Source organism: Vitis riparia, unplaced genomic scaffold (genome assembly GCF_004353265.1).
Source record: "Vitis riparia cultivar Riparia Gloire de Montpellier isolate 1030 unplaced genomic scaffold, EGFV_Vit.rip_1.0 scaffold736_pilon_pilon, whole genome shotgun sequence".
NCBI classification, from domain to species: domain Eukaryota; kingdom Viridiplantae; phylum Streptophyta; class Magnoliopsida; order Vitales; family Vitaceae; genus Vitis; species Vitis riparia.
Genome location: NW_023269759.1, coordinates 124,008 through 130,792, shown reverse-complemented (window position 1 = coordinate 130,792; position 6,785 = coordinate 124,008).

Genomic DNA, 6,785 nt, shown 5'->3' with positions numbered 1-6,785 from the left:
TTTTCATTTTTAAAATTCTTGAAGGTTTTTTATGATACTATTAGCATGTGTTATGTTGTATATACTTTTACATCTTGTATAGCACTAAGATGTATTTGCAACATGAGTGATGTGTTTATACAATATAGGGAATATCTCCTTCTTAGTGAAATATGTGTACAAATGGAATATATATATATATATATAGGAAGACTATTCCACCACTTTATTGTTTAGTTGTTTGTATGGATCCAAGGATTAAGGTTGAAGGTGTAGAAAACATTTTAAATTTTATAGTTGTTTGTATGAACCAACCATCCAAACCAAAAGGTAAAATATACAAACAATTAAACAACTTATATAAATATTATGAGAATAATTATAGTAGTGTCTCTACAAGTACTATAAGTTCATCTGCATTTGGAAATGATCCATTCTTTATACAATTAGCTAAGGAAAAACAACAAGTTAGTCCTTCAAGTAGGTGTGATCTTTCAAAATATTTGGATACTGATTATTGTTCATACCTATCTCCTAATGAAGTACAAAATTTTGATATTATGAAGTGGTGGAAATCTCATGAATCCACTTTTCCTATGCTATCTAAAATGGCGCGTAATCTACTAACCCCATTGGTGTCTACTATAGTATCGAAATCTGTTTTTTCTATAACTACAAATATAATATGAGACAAGAGGACAGCTCTTGCAGTAGAAATGCTAGAAGCCTTGACATGTTGAAGAATTGGGAAGATGGACACATGAGACTTCAACTTTAGAAGATGAATTTATAGAAGACTTCGAGAAATTGGATCTCAATACAAATAATGATGTTCAAGAGATTGATGACAATTAAAAATGAAAAAAAGAAAAAAAAATGAAGATTGAATAAGAAGATAAAAGATAATATGATAATTGAGGAATTATATGTTATTCATTTCTTTTAAATCTATTAAATGTAGCTAATTTTTAAAGTTTGAGTAATGCATATGATTGATAGTTGGGTAGGTGTCAACCTAGTCGGGATGTACTCAAACTATAGTGATGCAATTCTCACCTTTTTTTTTTCTTATTTTTTCATGTAATTTGTTGAAATATTGAATTAAAGAATTTTTATATATATATATTTCATTTCCTTTTATATTCTATTATTTAAAATTTATTTTTATTTTCATAAAATAAAAATAAAAAACAAATTCAAATATAATTCTTTTACTATTTTTAAAAACAAAAAGTTAACATTTCTATAAATTTTACAATTACAAACTCGATAAATATAAATATACAAAATAAAAAGTATAATTATTATAGGTGTACAAAAAATAAAAAATATAATTATTAGAGGGGTTTAAAGTAATAAAAAGAAATTTCATTTAATAATGAAAAAAATTCAAGACAAAATGACTTAAAATTTAAATTAAAAAATTTAACAAAGTTAGTGGCCCATGGGCCACAACACGACATGATTAGCCCACGAGCTTATGGGTCGTATCAGGTCACCTATTTGGTTTGCATGGGTCGGCCCGTCCCAACACAATTTTAAAGTGGGTCGTGCTGACCTGACACATTGGCTCGTAATGGCCTGGTAAACATTAGGTCGGGCTGGTCCGACATGGCCCATTGGACACCCTTAATAGAAATAAAGTGTGAGTCAAAATCTTTTAAGAATTAAGGGAAAAAATTATTCACAAAAGTAGAATTATTTTACATAAAAATATTAAAATAAATTACAATCCAAAAATTTTCAGGTTTCAAATCTCTATCTGATGTCATCCATTCATATTGTTTGTAGTTAATTCAATATCCAATTTTATTTCAATGACATAATCCAACTAAATATTGAATACAATTTTTTTTTAAATATATTAAAATAAAATAAGCTCAAACAACATAAAAGTAATAAAATAAAATAAAAATAAAAATAAACATAAACGATAAAAATACTTGAAAGAACCAAGATCATGACATGACCTTGTCCTCCTTCCTGGATTTTGTCTTCTAGAATATTTTTTTTTTCTCTCCCAATTAAAATTTTCATTTTTTTTTAGGGAGAATTACCCAAAAGGGTGGGCTGGGCAAAACAATTACTAGAAATGGTGGTATCTTTTAATAATTTTTGGGGAGGACTTTAGTAGGCTTAATATACCAAAATTGCCCTTTAATTAAAACTTTTAAAAATCAAAGCATTTAAAGTACTTCACTTGATTTGTTAATACATTTATTGTACATGGGTCCCACATTTATTGTAATTATTGATATTTAAATTTTAAATCAAAATTTTGGGTTTAACCCTTACAATTATATATAATTTTTTATTTAAATTTACTATTTAAAACAAAAATACTTTTAAAAATATTTTCAAAATATCATTTATGTTTTTTTTACCTTTTTTATTTTTATTCTAATTTTTAATTTTATGAAGAAAAAAATAAGTTTTATAATTATATAATAAAAATGATGATTTATATATATATAGTATAATTTTAAATTGATAAATTATGTTTTTGTATTAAATTTAAGGAAGATAAAATGTTTAATTTTTCATTCAGATTCTCTAAAAAGAATAAGAAAATGATAGAGAATGTTTAATTATTTTTTATTTTTATAATAAAATAATTTTAAAAAATTTATATGATTTTTTTTCCTTTGCATAGTGTTTTTTTTTTTTTTTAATTTTCATATAAAATTTTTTTTCTCAATGCATCTAGTGGATGATGTTAATATATTTGATATATTGAATATTAATAAGATATAAAAGGTGACAAGATTATTACTTTTATTATAAAATACAGATACAACAAAAATATGTTATAATTACAATATAGATACACTTACATTACAATACATTACAATAAAACCTAATTAAGAAATTTATGAATTTTCTTATAAGAATGGTAATTTTGTATGATCATACCATATTTCACAACATACCTATATCATAAATAATTTCTGAAATCAAATGAAATACTAATTTGAATTCACGTAGTTTATATATATATATACAAATATTATTAAATAATTTCAAAACACTAAATAAATGTTGTTAATATATTAATACGATGTGTTAATACCAATAGAGTATGAATAAACATTTTTAAAATTATTACTTTTATAATGAAATATAGGTACGACATAAATGCATTATACTTATAATATAAATACATTATCATTATAATATATTACAACATAATTTAATTTATTTTTATTTTATTTTTTCACGTGCCATGTTACCCAATGAATAATTGTGAGTTATTCCATTTAATAGGTGAGTGTTAGTCAATTGAATATTTATATATTATTCAATTGATGAGTGCTCGTAAAAAATAATTATTTATTATATTATGATAACAAAGTTTTTAATTGTATGTTTTATATATAAAATGATATAATAACTTTAGGATATATAAAAAATCAAATGATATGTTTTATATTATTCAATTGAATATTTAAAAATTATTTTTTTTATAAGGTTCTTTAAAAAATCTCAATTTAAAAAAAAATAACAAATTTTAAAACAGTTAATTGTTCAAAAGTGACAACAATTTTTTCAAGTTGAAAAATATACCGTTGATTGCCTATCAACCTGTACTTATCATCATGTATGGGTCCCACATCATTTATCAACTTGTACTTATCATCATGTATGAGCCCCACATCATTGACAATGTCAATTTATTTATAAATAATATAAAAAACATATTGAAGGGTAAAATTATCCTCTAAAAGAGTAAACCTTCATAGTCATTATTTTTTCTAACCCACCCTTTCAGGTAATTCTCCCTTTTTTTTTTATTTACTTTCTCTTTCTCTTTCTCTTTCTCTTTTCAAATTTAACTCCTCTCCTCTTCTCCACACATGAATAAAAGAAATATACAATGAAAATTCAGGACTAAAAGGAAAAAAAAAAGAAAAAAAAAAAGTAAACCCTAAATCATTGTAGGTCAAGAGGGAACAAGACTATATTAGGCTAGGAGTAAATGGGCCTAGGATGGGCCAAGAGTGATCAGGCTTCTATTGTGTTGGCAAAGGACAAATTTAAGAGTCTACATACACTAATAATAAAACAATGAGAACAATTAAAGCAAATTTGTTCTAATGTTATTAGTTTTATCATTTACCTTTCTACAAATAACAATAATATAACATTTCTTTCTATACCCTTCAATGACTACAAGATCATCAATAAGATAACTATTTTCTACTAATTTTAGACTCTAAAACATAACTTACCATGAAGGAGGAGGATCCTATGATGACATTTGTTCGAGCATCAGATATTGCATCAACATTGCCAACTAAGACTACGATGAAGTAATAATTTGTCCTTGCTCTTCAACCTACTCTACTAGGTGATCACTTTCTTTCTTAACTGCTAACTACATCCATTTGAGTTTGTCAACTAGATGATTTTGTGACCTCACTATACAAGACCACGAATGTAGCCAAACTTAAGATAAAGTACGTCAATGTAGATCTCATCAAGAGTTTGTAGTGTTCATTTAGATGTTAAGGGATAGGAAGATTGATTTTGCATTTGTTTAGTCATCTCTACTTTGCATTTAAATATAATATCTTAATATTAAAATGCATATTATAATTAGTGAAAACTATAACTATTATTACTAATAAGTTTTACTTGGCTTAGATACTCATTAGAAACGAAAATATCACATACTATTGGTCAATCCTTAGGACTAACACAATGATGAGGATGTTGTTGTGCCTCCTACCTATTATTGAATTTTTTTAAAATGACAATGCATTTGATGTTTCTAAGTCATTATGCATAAATTCATCTACCTTTTTTGTTTTTTAACATTTCGGATATTGAGGTCTACGTGAATTTTTTCTTGAAACAAAAATCCATATTATAAATATAATATTAAAACCATTTAGTGAATTAATGATTAATTAAACAAAATATTATAACATAAATTTGTCTACCTTTTTTCTTTTTTAACATTTTGGATATTGAGGTCTATTTGAATTTTATATTTTATGATAGCAGTAAATAATGAATTTCCAGACCAGCGCCCCCTTCACATCTCTCAATTTTTTGGACCACCCTAGTGGTCTAGATGTTTTACAGGCTTGTAATGGCTTATTCTGTTGTTGTTGCATCGAATCCAATGAGACTAAGTGCAAGTATTACATCTACAATCCAACCAACAAGCAATTCACAACACTTTCCCAGTTTCATGGCAGGGCTATCAGGCCTGTTCTTGGCATCATTTTGGCTTTTGATCCTTCCAAATCACAGCACTATAAAGTGGTCTGCGTGCGAAGCTGTGAATCACCTCATGGTCAGCATCAGATTGAGATGTATTCATCGGTGGCGGCCGGCTAGCTCTTGGAGACTTGCTGGGGTTCCCTTCACTGCACATTGGAAAATGAGTTTCCACAATAGGGTTTACTGGAATGGTGCAATTCACTGGATTAGCCAGAGAGGGTCTTCGCTGTATTTGGATGTAAATAAAGAGATGGTTCAAGAAATGTCGATGCCTCCTTTTCCTGATGAGTAAGATGAGAGAAGGGTAAGATACTTGGGGGAGTCTTCTGGCTACTCACTCCTTATCGAAATATGAGATGGAGAGAGATCACTCCGCCTGGTTTGTAAAGTTTCGAGTTCATCTTGATTCTGTCACGGCTCCATTTCCGAAGATGTTACAAGGCTACCTTGATCCATACGAGTTCCATTACTACTCATTTTCGGTACTATGTATTGTTAGAGGAGAAAATGAGAATGATTCAGCTCTAGTTCTTCATATGCCTGGTAAGGTGATAGGATATCATTTCAAGAGTAAGACTTTCAAGGAGATTTATGAGACTGAAACTTCTTCAAGACTAGGGTGGTTTGATGCTTCTCAATATATTGAAAGTCTTGTCTCTTGTCTGATTATGAAGGTGATGCATGCTTATTCATTTTCTAGTTGTATTGAAATTTCAGATACATATTGTAACAAGGGTGATAATTAAGTTCACAGTTGACATGTAAGAGGGGATTTGTTCTAAGAGCTAAGATTAGGACATTGGAGTCCTTTTGACATGGAGAAAACTTATAATATAAAAAGTACTTTTAAAAAAAATTAACTATTTGATTAAATTTAAAAATTACCTTTAAAAAATTAAAATATCACTTATAATACTTCTTAAAAGTCATTTGTGCCCGTTAAGTTGTATCGTATTCGGAGCAACTGTGAATTTCACAATCTCTAGATGGGCATAAAATTGATATCTTAGGCATCACCATGATGGTCAATTTTAGTCACCTTGACATGGACAAACATCAAAATTTTCTATTTGGCCTAAGATCTTGGACTTTTAGTGTCTAGGCCTAACCAAATCTCAATTGGGGCAGATTCTCTAGTGATGTATATAAATTTGATCAGATAATTTAAGTAGGGGTATGACTATTAGACTAGGCAACCGAAACCACCCAATTGAACCCTAACTGAAATTCCTTTTAGGGCATGTCCAACCCACCAAAAACTACTTTGACACCTACAATTTTTCAATTACATCAAGATTTTGTAGATGTAATTTCTTTTGGGTTCGAGATTAATGAGCATATTTAAACTCATATCATATTGGAGCCTAAAGTTAAATCAGTCTAGGCCCTCTAGGTAGAGCTTGTGGTTGAAAGCTAATGTTAGAATATCAAGGAAGCTAGAGAGTAGAGGTGTGTGGTCTTGATTTTATATTCTTGGAAGGATGTGTCAGGTTGACATGAGACCACATCTACAGGCCCAGTTTCCAGTAATGTAGACAATGAAATTGTGGCACAGCTAGACAGGAGTCTCCACTTCT